The 20,961-nt window shown below is 49.4% G+C and overlaps 2 protein-coding genes across 4 annotated transcripts in view; one reads left to right on the top strand and one right to left on the bottom strand.

Annotated features, from left to right (window-relative positions):
• The window catches only part of LOC137424777 (uncharacterized), a 675,237-nt gene that overhangs the window by 187,292 nt on the left and 466,984 nt on the right, over positions 1-20,961 (top strand). The gene's annotated exons all lie outside the window — the stretch shown is intronic.
• The window catches only part of LOC137424790 (cytosolic 10-formyltetrahydrofolate dehydrogenase-like), a 256,540-nt gene that overhangs the window by 1,660 nt on the left and 233,919 nt on the right, over positions 1-20,961 (bottom strand). The window contains exons 11-12 of one of the 3 annotated variants that reach the window (XM_078775935.1): positions 20,723-20,839; positions 19,679-20,575 (exon numbers count right to left, since the gene is read on the bottom strand). The exons of 1 other annotated variant lie outside the window; for it this stretch is intronic. The gene's annotated coding sequence lies outside the window, so the exon portion shown is untranslated. Of the gene's footprint in view, positions 1-19,677; positions 20,840-20,961 lie in introns of those variants that run through there. One more of the 3 variants, XM_078775934.1, reaches the window with a different exon arrangement.

The raw sequence follows: 20,961 nt of genomic DNA, 5'->3' as shown, positions 1-20,961 counted from the left end.
CAAACTAAACATACAGCCGGTAGGGAGCATTATTTACAAGACTACGCTGCTATTTACACTACGATCCAGGACCTGTTTTTGGAGGGACACATGCAGATGTTATGCATAGAGAGAGAGCGCGCTTGCCAACATCGATACACCAACCCACGAGTGCTCTGTGGCCGACGGCCTTTAATAACGTGCAGAGCACCCTTCCCGAGCATCAACAGCACCACCCCACCACCAATCGGTGCAGTCACCATTGTTCATTGGAATAAAAATAAATTCGACAACCCCTAACCCTGCAGGTGTCTCTTGCTCTTCTTGTGGTGCACTTGGTGTTAATTAACAGTGGTTCACCTTTATGGCATAGGTGCCACGTTGACCCATAGGTCCATCCCCGGGTGGTGCTTGGCCGCAAACGAACTGCGGTCCATTGTGGGTGGCCACAAACATTGCGGTCCATATGGTGTATCGATCCCGGCAGCAAACAGCGAAAGTGCAGGCCCACAACTGCGCAGCCAGCACCTCTCTCTCCTCTCTCTCTACCCCAAAGCCAGATCTCGGAGGTGGGAGACAAAAGAAGAAACAAGTGAGTAAGGTGGTAAGGGCGCAAAAGTGCACGCAATGTAAGGTGATGCACACTGGGGGCACATGGGAACCAGGTGAGACAGGTACGTTCCTATCGTACGCCCCCCCCCCCACCAGGTAACCTACATGGCCCCTCCCTTACCCCTTACTGTATCCACACAACACAACACTACCCATAAACATCTACTTTACAAATCAACAAACATCCCTACTGTCTTCCCCGTTCCTCCCATATACCAAATTCGTCTTCTCTCCCTCCTAACCAATCAAATTTGCCATTTTCAACTCTCATCAAAATTTGCCATCTCCAACTGCACATCAAAATTTGCCATTACCAATTCATCATCAGTCCCTCCTAGGGAGGGAGAGATGGAATCACCCCAATGTCTCATCCACGTCGTGATGCGTCTCACAAATCCACACAGCGATTCATCTCCTGCAACAAAACAAAGAAAACACAGGTGTGGAGTCATCATCATCACCACAGGTAAGTGGCTGCGTATGGTGCGACAGGTTCATCAATCCTAACTATCTCCTAAATGACTTTAACAACTTTACACTACCCGGGGTCTCTCTCCGGCCAAACCATTGGCCCTCTTACACTATGGGTTCTAAAAACCAATTCCCATTGGCCAGACTGTGGTGCTCTTCAATTTGGGGTCTCACTCCCCCGATTCATCTCCCGGTGCCCTCGCACAATTTCTGGGCTGTGGCGTGTACCTCTCCCAGTGGGTCTACCCACCTGCACACCTCCACCACTGCAGTTGCCTCCGAGCTTACCTGCTCCTTACCCTAACCTAACTACCTGGGGAAGGCCCTCTGGCTCTCTCCCCACTCGGTGCCCTCTCTGGCACTGGGCTACCCGGGTCCATCCTCCGGATCCTCGGGCCCCATCCACAACTCTACCGGCTCCCAGAGCCCACCTGCGGCCTCACCTGGCCGACATCCTCACAGTGGTGGAGTGCCCAACCAACTACACACACTAACAGGCTACACGCCCAGCCATTTCCACAACACTAATGCACCCATCCACAACACCATTCTGCAACCGCACCACAGATGCCAATATCTAACCACAATTTACCTATACCCTCTACCTAACACTTACACTACCCGCCCCGGGTACTCGTGAAAGGGGTCCACTCTTCCCCCATCCACACCTTCGCACCATGCACACCACTCCGTACCACTTACTCCAACTCTCTCCACACACCTGTACTTGCACACCTGTGCTCTCACACTTGGTGCCACCTGCACCCTTCTCTCCCCAAGCGCATTCGCGCTGATCCACACACTCACGACTCATACACTGCTCCACACACCTGTCCAATTGCACACCTGTGCAATCACACCTGTTCCATCCTCACACACACGGCATCATCTCAGCTAACTACTCCCTTCTGAAACTTGCGCTTCCCAGTCGTCCCTTTAAACTATTGCGCTCCCTCGTCATTATCATCCATACTAATCTACCTGCGTCCCCACTACAGGTATCAGTCACTAACTAATCTTAACGTTACCTAATGTCATCTTCTAGATCCCTACACACAATATCCTAACCCACCCGGGCTAGTTTTCACTGCCATACACCCCATAATCTATTGCTCCTTTGCCCCCCTCAGGGGAAGGGTGGCAGGGATGCCATCCCACCACATCGGGGGTCTCTCACTACCAATTTTGCACATCAAATTTCAACAAATTAAAAATTTGCCAATCATCTGCCAATCACTGTACCATTACCTGCCAATCACTACTGCCAATCCTTTGCCAATCATCAAATTTTGTTTTTCTCTAATTTTGGGGCCAAAACACTAACCTCATCACCCAGTCTACTCACTAATACCTCTCGGTGCGCCAATTCCTGTCCAAAGCCCGGCTTCGTAAAGTCAAGCAATGGATGCTGGTTGTTTTGTGCCAGCGGCTGGATGCGTCCCGCATTCGGTGCAGGGACGGAGGCTTACCCGGGCCGAGATCCCATGCACCACTTCGGCGTGGAGCCATCCAATGTCCCGATCTCGACCTGCCGGCACGTCTCAATAGAAAGTGGTCGCCATGACGACCCTTCCTATCGAGCTGCCCGCTCCGCCTTGTGGAGCCCGAACGCGGCCGCTCCACGCGAGGCCCAGCGTGGATCGCGCACGGCGGTCCTTTCGAACCCGCCGTGGCTCGGATCTCCGCTGGTTCTCGCGGCACGCGAAGCCCGGCACGCACCGAGGGCCCGATCCGGCTAAAAGTCGACCTAACCTTTAACCCGGTTACCGTCGACGCTTCACCTGCAGGCTTACATGCATACGCTACCTCTTTCTTGCTCATACATGCAGCCGTTCCCATTCTCCTCGTACCTTTTCTTTCACACCTCGGTACACTCACTCCGCTCACCGACTTGGTCACACACCTGACCACCGAACACTTTGGCACACATTCGTTGCTCGCACACCTCACCAATACACCGCTTCGCGCCCCCTCCTCGGTCACCTCCTCTGTGACAATCACAGGTGTGCCCTCATTCGCACACCCAACCATGTGCCTCACCACCAACTCCAGCGTGCATTCCCACTCACGCTCTACCATTCCAGGTGTGCATCCTTCCATCCCAGGTGTACATCCTCGCTCACCTGTCACAACCAGCTCACTCTCCTTGTCACTCTCACTACTCTCACCTCCACTCTCGGTCGCGCACTCACCCTTACTCTTGACAGCATGCGCTTTCCCCATGCACCCGTCCGTTACACACCTTTCTCGCGCGTCCTCCCGCGCACACTTCTTCGTTACTTCCTCCGTAACACTCACCACAGGCATGCATTCTCCCTTACTCTTGACAGCATGCGCTTTCCCCATGCACCCGTCCGTTACACACCTTTCTCGCGCATCCTCCCGCGCACACTTTTTCGTTACTTCCTCCGTAACACTCACCACAGGCATGCATTCTCCCTTACTCTTGACAGCATGCGCTTTCCCCATGCACCCGTCCGTTACACACCTTTCTCGCGCGTCCTCCCGCGCACACTTTTTCGTTACTTCCTCCGTAACACTCACCACACCGCGCTTCCCTGTGCTCCCTCGCACACGCGCTCCGACCGGCTCACTCCTGACGGCACACTCACTCCTTGGCACGCACGTTTTCCTCACACACCCCAGAGTCGGACTTTCTTGCACACCTCCATTTTCGCACACCAGACCTGTCGCACACTTCACCAACGGCCTCTCACGAACACCCGGGTCTATCTCGACCCCCAAGCTTCTTAAATCCCCTGGCGCATCATACGCCCGACCATATTGGTCACCACTTACACCGGGTCCTCTTCCTCTTCGCTTCTCCTCCATCACCTGCGAATCCCTCATCCGGTTAATGAGCACATCATCACGATCCGAACACAGACTTTGGACCAATTCTTTTATCTCCTCTTTTATCTCTTTCTTATCCCCTCTCCGTCGCTTCTTAATTTCGCTCATCCCTTCTTCCACTTCTTCTAATTTGTGCTTCACCTCTTTTATTCCCCGGTACGTCTCCTCAAGCTCATCCTCTAAGGCTACCTTGACCGTTTCCAGGTGCGTCCTCACCTGCCGGTCCTTCGTCTCCATTACCTCTATCACCTCGTCCAACCTCGTTGTCAGTCCCCCACGTACCATCTGACATTCCCTCTTTGTCGCTATCAAGTCGTTTTTTATGTCGTTTTGTGTCGCTTTTAAACCTCCTAATACCGCAGTGTTCCTTTGAACCTGCTCCACTAACTCCGTTTGTCCCACCGTCAGCTGCTCCACCTCCTGCGTCAGGTCCTCTATGCCCCCTTGTAACTTTACAGTCCCCTTTCTCACCTCCTTCTCCATGCGCTCCTTACAGTGCCTCACCTCCTCGCGCACTCCTCCGACCTCCTCACTCACTCCTCTTCTGATCTCCTCTCCCATCACTTGCATCTCCTGCCCAGATGCCACCCTCATCTGCTCCATTTCCTCCCTGTGAGCATCCAGTTTGGTTTCTACCCCCATTCTGACCCCCTCTATCTGCTGCTCCATTTGTTTAACTTCCCTTTCCGCTTGGTCCCTCATGTCCCTCAATTTGCCTTCCATACTGTTTTCTAACCCCTCTAACCCTTTTTGCATCCCTTCCATTTGATTCTCTTGAGCGGCCATTCTGTTTTCTACCCCCGTTAACCCATGTTTTACTTCTTTTATCCCATTGTCTAACCCCTCTAATTTCTTGTCTAATCCCTCTATTCTACTCCCTAACCCCCCGATCTGCGCCCCCATGTCCTCCCTCAATTTCTCGCTATTGGACCCCATTTGGCCCTCCAATCGCTCACTATTCTTTTCCATAAGGGCCGTCATTTGTATAAAAAAAAGTTCCAATCTTCCCAGCGGCGCTACTTCGGTCGCGGGCACGGTGACCAGCGAGGCGCCTTTTTGCGCGCCCGCTACTTCGTGCGTGACGGCGCTATTTTGCGAACCTGCCGCCCTCACTGCTTCGCTCTCCTCTTGTCCCTCAATTTGGTCCTGGATCGACCCTACCTCACTCTCCTTTACCGGACCCCAGCTGTCTTGACCCGCCATAGCGCGACTTTCAAAATTCGGTTTTTTATTTTATTTTCGTAAAACAAATTCAAATTTCGCCGTTATAATTTCGCGCGGGAAACGCGCTCCGAATCGATTCTACTTGTTACCAATTTGGGCCTAATAAATTTAGTCCCGGGTTCGAATCCCACTCCTGACACCAATTGTTACAGACACGACTTTGATGTTAAGGTGGGCCGAGCGGAATGGCCGTCGTGTCCGCACAAATTACCCGATTATACTCGACGTTGACTAGTCGCGCGATGCTGGCTCAATAAGAAAAAGAAGACACCCGGCTGGATTACAATAACACAATACGACACCAGGGGTTCAGTTCTCAAGACCTCCGGAGGAGGTTATATTAAGGCGGAAGGTTAGATTACAACTACAAGAGGGACAGCATAGAAAGACAAGCACTTAGACACAATCTTATATTATTCCCAACAGACGACAGGTAAACAGGACAACGGCTGACTCACACGGGGATTGATGCAAAGGACAGGCGGGTAGCGATGGCTCCAGGTGCACCTGGGCTCAGGGCAGAATCGACCCGGTTCGGTCCGGTCCAAAGATGCGGGGAGGTATCGTCGCGCTGGGGGTGGCGGTGGCTTCCTCTGCTCTCCGTAGTTCAGGCGCATCTCACGTCACATCCGGCGCGGGGCCACGTATATCCGGCGGGGAGTGACACGCCCTCGGCTCGTTAGCTCCGCCCCAGATGGAATCGGCACGTTGCTTCTCATTGGGTGCGTGGGGGGGTTACTGGCTCCGCCCCTGACGAGGAGCTGACAAGGAGCCCCTTCGTGGTAACCCCGTGGAGCGCGTGGTCAATGGCGCTAATCGAGCCGGTGTGAGGACGCATCCTCCCCCGCTCCGCCGCCATCTCCTCTGTTGTTGTTGTAATTGTTGGTGTAGTTGTTGTTATTGTTGTTGTTTGGGGAAGAAGATGGGAGGAGGTATGGGAAAGGTCCTAAACTCACTACTGATGCCATATAATCACATTCTGGTGCAACGAAGAGTCATAATTAATGGAAACGAGGCCTTAACTGACATAGATTAAGAATAACTAGGAAGATGTCCGAAAGTTGTCTACGTGTGGTGCGGTGGACCTGGGCACGACATTTAATGGGGGAATAAGGGGAAGGTCGGCTCTACTGATTGTTGTTTACATGCAATGGGACTAGGGAATGGGGGATTGGGGAAAGTTGGGGAGTATTGGAGAAAATAGGGGAATATTTACAAGCGGATATGGAGGCCAAATTCCATATTCGCAACAATATATACAGATATATACATATATATACATATATATACATATATACAGATATATATATATATATATATATATATATATATATATATATATATATATATATATATATATATATATATATATTGTTACAGACGTGGCTTAGATGTTATTTACCGAGCGGTTTGGTATGACCACGTCTGCACAAGTTACCCGATTATACCCGAACGTTGACTAATCGCGCTACGCTAGGTCAATGAAGGAAAAGACACACGGCTGGGATTAAAATGACACGACACCATGGATACGGTTCTCAAGACCTCCGGAGGAGATTATATTCGTTCGGAAGGTCAGATTACAGGGACGAGAGGTACAGCATAGAAAGACAAGCACTTAGACACAATCTTATATTAACCCCAACAGACGACAGATAAACGGGACAAAAGGCTGACTCACACGGGGATTGATGGCTAGGAAAGGCAGGATCGATGACTCCAGGTGCACCTGGGCTCAGGGACAGAATCGGCTCGGTCCGGTCCAGAGTTGCAGCATGCAGGGAGGTCGCAGCGCTCGGAGGTAGTGACTTGCTCTTCTTCAAGCTGGGGGCGCATCTGACCTCACATCCGGTGAGTCGCTTCGTATATCCGGCGGGGAGTGACACGCCCTCGGCTCGTTAGCTCCGCCCCAGATGGAATCGGCACGTCGCTTCTCATTGGGTGCGTGCGGGGGGGGTTACCGGCTCCGCCCTTGACGAGGGACTGACAAGGAGCCCCTTCGTGGTAACCCCGTGGAGCGCATGGTCCGGAGCGCATTGTCAATGGCGGCTAACCGAGCCGGTGTGATGACGCACACTCCCCCGCGCAGCGTCGTTGTTGTTGTAATTGTAGTTGTAGTTGTTGTTGTTGTTGTTGTTGTTTGGGGAAGAAGACGGGAGGAGGTATGGGAAAGGTCCTAAACTCACTACTGGTGCCATATAATCACATTCTGGTGCAACGAAGAGTCATAATTAATGGAAACGAGTCCTTAACTGACATAGACTAAGAATAACTAGCAAGATGTCCGAAAGTTGTCTACGTGTGATGCGGTGGACCTGGGCACGACATTTAATGGGGGAAAAAGGGGAAGGTCGGCTCTACTGATTGTTGTTTACAGACAATGGGACTAGGGAATGGGGGATTGGGGATAGTTGGGGAGTCTTGGGGAAATAGGGGAATATTTACAAGCGGATATGGAGGCCAAATTCCATATTCGCAACATTGCACCCTTCTCTACCCTCGGGGCGTCCCGACCCGATAAATTTTTACCTACTTTAGTGTGGCACGCAATGTAGTTCCCTCTACTATTAACTCTACCCTGAGTGCGACAGTTTTACAGATATTCACAAATGAGTAAATATGTCCCCCTGCGACGTTGCACCCTTCTCCTCACAGAAACACACCCACAGGCTAACCGAATCCGGAAAGAATCCTCAAACTAAACATACAGCCGGTAGGGAGCATTATTTACACAAGACTACGCTGATATTTACACTACGATCCAGGACCTGTTTCTGGAGGAACACATGCAGATGTTATGCATAGAGAGAGCACGCATGCCAGCATCGATACACCAACCCACGAGTGCTCTGTGGCCTACGGCCTTTAATAATGTGCAGAGCACCCCTTCCCAGCACCAAAAGCACCACCCCATCACACAGTCAGCACCATCCGGTGCACCAATAAAGTGTTTATAAATCATTGTGTGGTGTCGCAGCCGGCCGATGTTCTGCCGCTGGTCTTGCCTTCGTGTGGTGCACTTGGCCTTCTTACTTCTTTCAAAAATAAAGAAAGGCGCCAACCGCGTCCATTTCTTTATTGTGGCCGTCAGGGGGCCAACTATTAGTGGTTCACCTGTATGGCATAGGTGCCACGTTGACCCATAGGTCCATCCACGGGTGGTGCTTGGCCGCAAAAGAGCTGCGGTCCATGGTGGGTGGCCACAAACATTGCGGTCCATATGGTGTATCGATCCAAGCAGCAAGCAGCGAAAGTGCAGGCCCACAACTGCGAAGCCAGCACCTCTCTCTCCTCCCTCTCTGCCCCCAAAGCCAGATCCTCGGAGGTGGGAGACAAAAGAAGCAGACAAGTGAATAAGGTGGTAAGGGCGCAAAAGTGCACGCAATGTAAGGTAATGCACACTGGGGGCACATGGGAACCAGGTGAGACAGGTACGTTCCTACCGTACGCCCCCCCCCCCCCACCAGGTAACCTACATGGCCCCTCCCTTACCCCTTACTGTATCCACAAAACACAACACTACCCATACACATCTATTTTACAAATCAACAAACATCCCTACTGTCTTCCCCGTTCCTCCCATAAACCAAATTCGTCTTCTCTCCCTCCTAACCAATCAAATTTGCCATTTTCAACTTTCATCAAAATTTGCCATCTCCAACTGAACATCAAAATTTGCCATTACCAATTCATCATCAGTCCCTCCTAGGGAGGGAGAGATGGAATCACCCCAATGTCTCATCCACGTCGTGATGCGTCTCACAAATCCAACAGCAGTCCTTACTTCCTGCAACAGAACAAAGAAAACACAGGTGTGGAGTCATCATCATCACCACAGGTAAGTGGCTGCGTATGGTGCGACAGGTTCATCAATCCTAACTATTTCCTAAATGACTTTAACAACTTTACACTACCCGGGGTCTTTCTCCGGCCAAACCATTGGCCCTCTTACACTATGGGTTCTAAAAAACCAATTCCCATTGGCCAAACTGTGGTGCTCTTCAATTTGGGGTCTCACTCCCCCGATTCATCTCCCGGTGCCCTCGTACAATTTCTGGGCTGTGGCGTGTACCTCTCCCAGCGGGTCTACCCACCTGCACACCTCCACCACTGCGGTTGCCTCCGAGCTTACCTGCTCCTTACCCTAACCTAACTACCTGGGGAAGGCCCTCTGGCGCTCTCCCCAATCGGTGCCCTCCCTGGCACTGGGCTACCCGATCCACACCCGGGATCCTCAGGCACCCACTCACAACTACCGGCTCCCAGAGCCCACCTGCGGCCTCACCTGGCCGACATCCTCACAGTGGTGGAGTGCCCAACCAACTACACACACTAACAGGCTACACGCCCAGCCATTTCCACAACACTAATGCACCCATTCACAATACCATTCTGTCACTGCACCACAGATGCCAATATCCAACCACAATTTACCTATACCCTCTACCTAACACTTACACTACCCGCCCCGGGTACTCGTGAAAGGGGTCCACTCTTCCCCATCCACACCTTCGCACCATGCACACCACTCCGTACCACTTACTCCAACTCTCTCCACACACCTGTACTTGCACACCTGTGCTCTCACACCTGGTGCCACCTGCACCCTTCTCTCCCCAAGCGCATTCGCGCTGATCCACAACACTCATTACTCACACACTGTTCCACACACCTGTCCAGTTGCACACCTGTGCAATCACACCTGTTCGATCACACCTGTTCAATCCTCACCTGTTCAATCCTCACACAGCATCATCTCATCTAACTACTCCCCTCTGAAACTTGCGCTTCCCAGTCGTCCCTTTAAACTATTGCGCTCCCTCGTCATTATCATCCACACTAAACTACCTGCGTCCCCACTACAGGTATCAGTCACTAACTAAACTTAACGTTACCTACTGTCATCTTCGCTAGATCCCTACAATACAACCTAACCCACCCGGGCTAGTTTTCACTGCCATACACCCCATAAGCTATTGCTCCTTTGCCCCCCGTCTGTGAGGGATGGTGGATTTGCCATCCCACCACATCGGGGGTCTCTCACTATCAATTTTGCACATCAAATTTCAACAAATCAAAAATCTGCCAATCACTACTCATCATCTGCCAATCACTACTGCCAATCCCTTGCCAATCATCAAATTTTGTTTTTCTCTAATTTTGGGTCCAAAACACTAACCTCATCACCCAGTCTACTCACTAATGCCTCTCGGTGCGCCAATTCCGATCCAAAGCCCGGCTTCGTAAAGCCAAGCAATGGATGCTGGTTGTTTTGTGCCAGCGGCTGGATGCGTCCGGCACTCGGTGCAGGGACGGGGGCTTACCCGGGCCGAGATCCCACGCATCACCTCGGCGTGGAGCCATCCAATGTCCCGATCTCGACCTGCCGGCACGTCTCAACAAAACGTGGTCGCCATAACGACCCTTCCTATCGGCCTGCCCGCTCCGCCTAGTGGAGCACGGACGCGGCCGTTCAAAGCGAGGCCCAGCACGCACCGAGGGCCCGATTCGGCTATAAGTCGTTCTAAACTCTACCCCGTCTAACGTCGATGCTTCACCTGGACGCTTACACCCCGCAGCCCGTTCCTTGCTCACACATCCAGCCGTGCCCATGCTCCTTGTACCGTTCCTTACACACCCAGGTACACCCATTCCACTCACAGCCTTGGTCACACACCTGACCACCGAACACCTTGGCACACATTCGCCACTCGCACACCTCACCAATACACCTCTTCGCGCCCCCTCCTCGGTCACCTCCTCTGTGACAATCACAGGTGTGCTCTCATTCGCACACCCAACCACGTGCCTCACTACCAACTCCAGCGTGCATTCCCACTCACGCTCTACCATTCCAGGTGTGCATCCTTCCATTCCAGGTGTACATCCTCGCTCACCTGTCACACCCAACTCACGCTCCTCGTCACTCTCACTACTCTCACCACCACTCTTGACAACGCACTCACCCTTACTCTTGACAGCGCACTCTTTCCCCATGCACCTGTCCGTTACACACCTTTCTCGCGCACACTCTCCCGTTACACCCTCTGTAACACTCACCACAGGTGTGCATTCTTCCTTACTTTTGACAGCGCACTCTTTCCCCATGCACCTGTCCGTCACACACCTTTCTCGCGCACACTCTCCCGTCACACCCTCTGTAACACTTACCACACCGCGCTTCCATGTGCTCCCTCGCACACACGCTACGACCGACTCACTCTCGCCAGCACCCTCACTCCTTGGCACGCACTTTTTCCTCACACACCCCAGAGTCGGACTTCCTCGCACACCTCCTTTTTCGCACACCAGACCTGTCGCACACTTCACCAGTGGCCTCTCACGAACACCCGGGTCCATCTCGACCCCCAAGCTTCTTAAATCCCCTGGCGCATCATACGCACGACCATATTGGTCACCACTTACACCGGGTCCTCTTCCTCTTCGCTTCTCCTCCATCACCTGCGAATCCCTCATCCGGTTAATGAGCACATCATCACGATCCAAACACAGACTTTGGACCAATTCTTTTATCTCCTCTTTTATCTCTTTCTTATCCCCTCTCCGTCGCTTCTTAATTTCGCTCATCCCTTCTTCCACTTCTTCTAGTTTCTGCTTCACCTCTTTTATTCCCCGGTACGTCTCCTCCAGCTCGTCCTCCAAGGCTACCTTGACCGTTTCCATGTGCGTCCTCACCTGCCGGTCCTTCGTCTCCATTACCTCTATCACCTCGTCCAACCTCGTTGTCAGTCCCTCACGTACCATCTGACATTCCCTCTTCGTCGCTACCAAGTCATTTTTTAGGTCATTTTGTGTCGCTTTTAACCCTCCTATTACCGCTGTGTTCTTCTTTACCTGGTCCGTTAGTTCTTTTTGTCCCTCCGTCAGCTGTTCCACCTCCTGCGTCAGGTCCTCTATGCCCCCTTGTAATTTTACAGTCCCCTTTCTCACCTCCTTCTCCATGTGCTCCTTACAGTGCCTCACCTCCTCGCGCACTCCTCCGACCTCCTCACTCACTCCTCTTCTGATCTCCTCTCCCATCACTTGCATCTCCTGCCCAGATGCCACCCTCATCTGCTCCATTTCCTCCCTGTGAGCATCCAGTTTAGTTTCTACCCCCATTCTGACCCCCTCTATCTGCTGCCCCATTTGGTTAACTTCCCTTTCCGCTTGGTCCCTCATGTCCCTCAATTTGCCTTCCATACTGTTTTCTAACCCCTCTAACCCATTTTTCACTCCCTCTATCTGATTCTCCTGGGCAGCCATTCTATTTTCTACCCCCTCTAACCCCTTTTGCATCCCTTCCATTTGATTCTCTTGAGCGGCCATTCTGTTTTCTACCCCCATTAACCCCTCCTGTATTTCCCCTAATCTATCGTCTAATTTCCCAAATTTCATGTCTAATCCCTTAAAATTATTGTCTAATCCCTTAAAATTATTGTCTAATCCCTCACTGGTACCCCTCGCTTCGTCCCTCATTACCCCCATTTCGTTTCCCATTACCCCCAATTGCTCACTCTGAGCCCTCATTTGCTCACTATTCTGGGCCATAAGGGCCTTCATTTGTATTAAAAACAAGTTCAAATCCACCGGTGGCGCTGCCACGGTCACGGGCGCGGTGACCAGCGAGGCGCCATTTTGTGCGTTTGCTACCCTCGCTGCTTCGCTCTCCTCCTGTCCCTCATGTCCCTCAATTTGGTCCTGGACCGACCCTGCCTCACTCTCCCCTACCGGACCCCAGCTGTCTTGATCCGCCATAGCGCGACTTTCAAAATTCGGGTTTTTATTTTCGTATAACAAAATCAAATTTCGCCGTTATAATTTCGCGCGGGAAACGCGCTCCGAATCGATTCTAATTGTTACAAATTTGGGCCTAATAAATTTAGTCCCGGGTCCGAATCCCACTCCTGACACCAATTGTTACAGACGTGGCTTAGATGTTATTTACCGAGCGGTTTGGTATGACCACGTCTGCACAAGTTACCCGATTATACCCGAACGTTGACTAATCGCGCTACGCTAGGTCAATGAAGGAAAAGACACACGGCTGGGATTAAAATGACACGACACCATGGATACGGTTCTCAAGACCTCCGGAGGAGATTATATTCGTTCGGAAGGTCAGATTAAAGGGACGAGAGGTACAGCATAGAAAGACAAGCACTTAGACACAATCTTATATTAACCCCAACAGACGACAGAAAAACGGGACAAAAGGCTGACTCACACGGGGATTGATGGCTAGGAAAGGCAGGATCGATGGCTCCAGGTGCACCTGGGCTCAGGGACAGAATCGGCTCGGTCCGGTCCAGAGATGCAGCATGCAGGGAGGTCGCAGCGCTCGGAGGTAGTGACTTGCTCTTCTTCAAGCTGGGGGCGCATCTGACCTCACATCCGGTGAGTCGCTTCGTATATCCGGCGGGGAGTGACACGCCCTCGGCTCGTTAGCTCCGCCCCAGATGGAATCGGCACGTCGCTTCTCATTGGGTGCGTGCGGGGGGGGTTACCGGCTCCGCCCTTGACGAGGGACTGACAAGGAGCCCCTTCGTGGTAACCCCGTTGAGCGCATGGTCCGGAGCGCATTGTCAATGGCGGCTAACCGAGCCGGTGTGATGACGCACACTCCCCCGCGCAGCGTCGTTGTTGTTGTAATTGTAGTTGTAGTTGTTGTTGTTGTTGTTGTTTGGGGAAGAAGACGGGAGGAGGTATGGGAAAGGTCCTAAACTCACTACTGGTGCCATATAATCACATTCTGGTGCAACGAAGAGTCATAATTAATGGAAACGAGTCCTTAACTGACATAGACTAAGAATAACTAGCAAGATGTCCGAAAGTTGTCTACGTGTGATGCGGTGGACCTGGGCACGACATTTAATGGGGGAAAAAGGGGAAGGTCGGCTCTACTGATTGTTGTTTACAGACAATGGGACTAGGGAATGGGGGATTGGGGATAGTTGGGGAGTATTGGGGAAATAGGGGAATATTTACAAGCGGATATGGAGGCCAAATTCCATATTCGCAACAATATATATATATATATATAGATATAGATATATATATATATAGATACGTATATGTATATACTGAACATCAAAATAAACTAATCAAATCTTTAGGACACTCATTGAAATCCTCCACGCAAAAATGAAAAATATTTGAACACAGAGGTAAAGATCAGCTATCTTTACTAAACACATGTCAATAAACAAGAGGTTGCCTCAATCACAAAAAACAAAAAGCATGAACATCACAAGGTGTGGTGCAACAAAAGTCACAGCACTACAACACAAAGGCACGCACCTGAATACAGTCAAAACAAAATGACACAGGAATGGACACTACACTCCTAACAGTCAAGGACAAAATGACAGCAGTCCTCAATATCGTGTGTGTCCTCCCTGAGCTGTGATGCAGGCTGTACACCTCCGACGCATGCTCTGTACCATGCGTCTGATGCGGTCCTGGGGAAGTCTGTCCCACTCCTCCTGCAAGCCTTGAATGAGCATTTGCCGATAGACAGCCGTTAATAGACAGCCGTTGATCTCCTCGATGCAAGATGTCGATTGCAGGCTGTGGGCAACCAAGACGTTGAGCAATTGTTCGCTGGCTTACACCTGCCTCAAGCATCCCAATTGCCCATAAACGTTGTTCAGATAAAATCAGGCGTGGCATCTGAATTTCTTGTTGTTTTCCCTGTCAGAAGCCTCTTGAGTGACTATAGACAGCAGTAAATGAATGTCTAACCACGAGAACTGAAGGATTTCATTATGAGGGTCATTATTTAAAGGGAAAGATCCCGATACAGAATCACTCAAGCATGCCATTGTTGATCAACCAGGTGATTGAAGTGAAGTTCCTGTTACATAATCAGCCATTACAATTGAAGAAACGTGTTTGTAAAGCTGCACATTTCAAAAAATGAAAGGGATAAGTTTATTTTGATGTTCAGTTTATAAATACATATATTATAATATATATTTCGAATGGTGAATTTAATAAGACAAACCACAACTGTGTTGACAAATGGCAAAATGGTTTTCAAGAACAACCAAAGAAATTCTCTATTTTGTTCATCAGGTTCATCTTGTCATGTGTTAATATTTTGAAACTTTTTCCATCTGTAGGATGATGCACTCAAAATTTGAGGGCAGCATATTTCCTTGGGGATGGCGTGTGCGCCTCCGCATTCATAAGGCATTATTTATTTATTTATTTCCTCCCCACTACAACCATCTGTAAAGCTGTTATAGATGTGTATTTTCTTAATTACGGTACTTCTGCCAACAACGGAAGTAGTTTTTCAAAAAGTAGAGTTTAGTTTGTTTGTTAGAAAGTAGAGTAAAAAAGTAGGACACAAACAAAAAGTCGTGTAAAAACTTCTTTTTCTGTGTTATTTGTTTAATGAGGTTCTCTTTTTCTACTTTTTATCATCACTGCATATGTCCGAAGGCTCGTAATAGAGGACACACACACACACACACACACACACACACACACACACACACACACACACACACACACACACACACACACACACACACACACACACGAAGATTCACAAAACAATTAGATAAGAGATTTATGCAGCCAACAGCCCCATAATTACTAACACGGATTTATTTACTGTGTGGGGGTGATTAGTAATTACGAAAATTGTTAACCCGGTTGGAAAGAGTTTGTAAACATCGCTATAGCACTTTGTCATTTAGCACAAAGTAACGTAAAACGTACTACAGTTCTTTAAGTGACGTCTCATGCTCTCACAAGTCTGTTGTATTGTAATTTATATACAACGAAATGGGGGGAGGGGGTGGGGGAGAATGTCATTTGGCACCTCATCCATGTCCCGTCGCCCCACCATCACTACGCCTTTGTGTTTACTCTAACCAGTAACCACCCAATCTGGGCCACAACTCCATGAGTTGCTGAATGTGCTGTGTGTGTGCTCACCATCCCGAGCACACAACTAATTGTAATGTTAAAACATTGAATGACCTTATTGGTGAATTAAACATCTCATAGATGAGACGGATCTCTGAGAAATGTGAATGTCAGGTGCATTTTTGGGTAAAAGTTGGGAACCTTACTTTTTAACATAAGTAGGGTATGCTGAATTCGAATAACCCGGTTCCCAAGCCGAAGTATGAGTTTTTGACCTTCTAATTAGCATAAACAAAATGGCCGCCAAATTGCCATTTTTGGACAATTTATTTGCACAAGCATTTATACAGTGCGTATAAAAAAAAAGGTAATCCAAATTCAAGGAGTTATTATGCAAAGGTTATTTATTTTGACAATTTACATGTGGTTTACTAATTAAGAGGAGATCCTCAGCTTTCCATTGATACAGCTTATCATCTGGACTGGTCTCCCATCTCTACCGCCTCTAACATCAACTCATCCTGGGAATTCTTTCAAAGTAAATTGCTCAATCTCATGCACAGATTTATCCCATCTCGTCTTCAGTTGTCATACCCTTCCTCCCATCCATCGTACACGGAATCTTGTGGTGAGGCTGTTGCCCAGAAACAACATGCCTTCGTCTCCTGGAAAGCAAATCCAACGGAAGGAAATCTCATTTCCTTTCACAAAGCCCGAAACAAGTGTGTGTCCACCCTCAGGAGAGCCAGGAAACAATATCTCTCCGTTCTCAAGACCGAACTCTCTTATCTGCCTCCCTCTTCCAAATCCTGGTGGCGTCTGGTCAAATCTGTTTCTGGTGTTTGTTCCCTCTCCATCCCCTCCCTCACCTCAAATGGATACACAGCTGACTCCGCACGTGAAAAAGCTGAATGCCTCAACTCTGTGTTTGCCTCTAAATCTTGTGTCCCAAACCCATCCCTCTCTGTACCCACCGTACCCAGTCATACCCAGCTGCTCCTGGACTCCATGTCCTTTCCTCCTGACAAGGTGGAAACGTTTCTGTCAACCCTCGACTCTGATTCTGCAACTGGACCTGACGGCATCAGCCCACAGGTCCTAAAATCATGTTTTTCCGCTCTTTCACTCCCTCTCTCTGTTCTCTTCACCCTCTCTTTTGCTCAAGGTCATCTGCCATCTGCTTGGAAAGCAGCCAACATCACCACCTTGCACAAAAAAGGTGCAAAAACAGATCCTAGCAACTACAGACCAATCAGCCTTCTCCCAATTATCAGCAAAGTCATGGAATCCATCATTGCTCCGGATATGAAATCTTTCCTCTTCTCCAATGGCTTGATCTCTGATCATCAATTTGGTTTCAGACCAGGTCATTCACTCTGGGCATGCTGCTTCTGCTTTCTAAACAATGGATGGAGGTCCTCAATGCCAAACAGGAAATTAGAGCTGTCTCCCTTGACATATCACGTGCCTTCGATATGGTCTGGCACCCCACTCTGCTCACCCAACTCTCCTCCTTTGGTATCCATGGAAATCTCCATGCATGGCTGGCGGACGTCCTCTCTAGTCATAGTCAACGTGTGGCCCTGAATGGGTTTCTCTCATCTCCTCTTCCTGTTCAGGCTGGAGTTCCCCAAGGCAGTGTTCTGGGCCCTGTGCTTTTTCTGGTCTTCATCAATGATCTCTCTGACTCTCTTGAAAATCCTCTCTATCTCTTTGCTGATGACTCTACTCTGTGTCGCTCCATACCTCATCCCTCAGATCGGCAGTCTGCAGCCTCCTCACTCTCTGCAGACCTGGACAAAACCACAGACTGGGCAAACAAGTGGAACATGTCTTTCAATCCTGACAAATCTCACACTCTTACGATGTCTCTCCGAAAAGACCGACTGGACAACCCTCCCATCCACTTTCTGAATAATCCTCTCCAATAAGTTCTGTCACTCAAGCTTTTGGGTCTCACTATCTGCCATGATCTTTCCTGGGAAAACCACATTTCAAATCTGGCCTCCAAAGCCAGTCGCCGACTGGGCATCCTCCATCGTGCGAAGTCCTTCCTTGGCACACATGAGATCCTCACCACATACAAGGCTTTCATCCGCAGCTCAATGGAATACTGCTCTCCCCTCTGGGCTGGTGCTCCTGACTCACACCTAGCTCGTCTTCACGCTGTTGAAACCAAAGCGTTCAGAATCATTGGAATCTCCCGCGATGAAGCTAACTCCGAGGGCCTTTCACTCACTCACCGCAGGCAGGTTGGTGGTCTTTCCGTCTACTACCGACTCCTCTCCGGCCTTGCCCCCCCCAGCTCTCTCTGGGCTCTGTCCCCCAAATATTCCTACAGGTCACACAAGATCTGCCTGCAACCCTCTTTTGGTTAAACTGCCAAAATCAAGACTCTCTGCTCACCTTCACTCCTAAATTTCTCTTTTCTCCTGCCTCTGGAACAAACTCCCTCACTCTCTTCAATCCCACTCCTCCCTCCAGGTCTTTAAAACAGCTGTTCACCACCATCTCTTATCTTCCCCCATCCAAAACCTTGATCTTTTCTACCCCTGCTAATTTCACCCCAAATACACTTTTTTGAAATACCAACTTCTTTCCTGGAAGTCCTTGGTGTCCTTGTGTTTTATACTTCTCCCCCCCTCCCCCCTTCCCACGCAACCCCCCCCCCAAGCCCTCTCCCTCCCACACATCTCCCGATGTCCCTGCTCTCAAATGTTGTGTTTGTGTGCTTCCCCTTCTCTCCCCATCTTGTCTACCGCTCCCTCTTTTTATATATTTTGTTTGTCTGTTTGATTTGTTTGTGTGATAAATGTTAGCTCTTTCACGAGCCTCGATTCTGTATACAAAAAAAACAACAAAAAAAAAAACGCCTTCCATGCATCATTGCTGTCACACATGACCGAGTAAATGTTCATTGAAAATGTCATGTTCAAATCGCATTTTTGCAAGTTTGGCTAATCGATGCAAGTCAGGATAATTGGTGCAAAATGAACATCAGATGTGAACTTTTCTCAGGAATGATTGGCCTTTATGCACCCACACCTTCAACATGTCCACCTCCCCTTTCAACACAAAGCTCATAGCGGCGGAGCATACCCTGAACTGCTCGTCTCACCATAGCCGGGTCATTGCGCAAGGCATCCATTTCATGTCGAATATGGCCCTGCAATTCGTCAAGATCACGGGGAGGAGTTACGAACACCTTGTTCTTTGAATGTCCCCAAAGGAAATAATCACATGGTGCGAGGTCAGGTGAACTTGGTGGCCATTCCACTGCATGGTTGAGGGCGATGACTCGGTCTCCAAAGAGTTCCCTCAGTTGATCTCGGACAGCGATAAGACGATGTGCTGGGGTGCCGTCTTGGGCCCACCAGAGATATCTGAAGACACCACGAACCTGTCGCTCAAAGTTCTCCTCCAGCTGCGTTAAAACTTAGTCATTGATCATCTGCAGATACCTGTTACCATTGACATTCCTTTGAAAGAAAAATGGTCCGATCACCTGACCACTTCCACAAAGTCCCAACCAAACAGTCCACTTTTGTCGATTCATGTTGGTGTCAAAATTAAATTCTGGGGGTTGTCCTGTCGGTGCATATTCAAGAACATTATGGGTATTGACCTTGCCGTCCATGGCGAAAGCAGCTTTCGGCTGAGAAAAGAACGGTTCTCCACTGCTGGTAACGCCAATTTTGATGCTGTGTGGCCCACTGTAGTCGGTCACGGCAGTGTCGAACTGTAAGAATGGGGCCACGATACGGCCTGTGACAACGGACATCCCTGTTCTTCAAACGTCGACGGACTGTATCACCACTAATGTGTCTCTGGTGGGTTCCAACTGTTTGTCTTGCAGTTTCTGTAGCCCTGGTAAAGCGATCTTGGATGTGATGACGCACAATATGTCAATCCTCTCATGGTGTTGTTACCCTCGGTCTGCCACTGCATGGGCGGTCATCGGTGCTGTTGGAGGCCTAGTATCATTCCTGCAACCTGTAGATGGATCTCACGTTGACATGGAAAGCATTGACAACCATTCGTGCAGTCTGTCCAGGATGCAATCTTCCAATAGCCTGGTCTCTCTGAATCCTCGTAAATCTGGGCATGGCGCTGGCATCGAAACACGAATGATGAACACACGTTTTGGGGTGCCTTTTATAGGGAAAGTCACAAGGAGACGCACGTGCATTTTGATTTCCATGGGAATCATGCACGACTTTGTACCAGTCATTTTTTTGCCCGGGTTTTGGTGACCTGTTTTTATCCACGTGTGCACCACTGTCGGTAGTTAGGATTAAATTTAGATACAGACGAATGTAAATAATGAGATATCTAAACGAAATGCATTGATATTTCTATGGGAAATGTTAAGGAATTGTTTTTATGAAGTGACGTTTCTATTGCTGTTCAGTGTATGTACGAGCTGAGGATCTCGTATGTCCCTCACAAACATCCACCAGAGCTGAGGATCTGGTCACATGCGACGGACAAACAAGCGTATTATTCTATAGATAATGAAGGGGCAGTCCTGGAGCATGGAATACAGGAGGAGGATCTAGGAGAGGTAGAAGATTGAGGGGGAAGCAGTAAGCAGACAGGCAGCTATATGTAAAGCTAATGGTATTTCAAGTTGTATTTTCTGAGGAATATATCACAAACAGAGGTAGGGTTGGCACTGTGCAGGAATTTAGTGAGGCTTTACCTGGAATATTGTGCAAAGTTTTGGTCACCACATCTGAGGAAGGACGTGGCTGCCATAGAGAATGTCCAGTGTGGGGCTACGAGTTTGATTCCAGGTTGTTCAAAGCTATGAGGGTGGCTGAAGGAGACAGGACTTTATACATCAGAAAGGAGTTTATTAATATGGATATCTATGAGAGATGTTATTGGGAATGAAGCATTTTTTGATAAAATAAGTGCAGATATGTTTTCTTTTCTGTT

The sequence above is a fragment of the Myxine glutinosa genome, chromosome 4 (assembly GCF_964187855.1).
Source record: "Myxine glutinosa chromosome 4, kmMyxGlut1.1, whole genome shotgun sequence".
Taxonomy (NCBI): Eukaryota; Metazoa; Chordata; class Myxini; order Myxiniformes; family Myxinidae; genus Myxine; species Myxine glutinosa.
The sequence above is the reverse complement of the archived record's forward strand: the minus strand, read 5'-3'. Positions and strand labels throughout refer to the sequence as shown.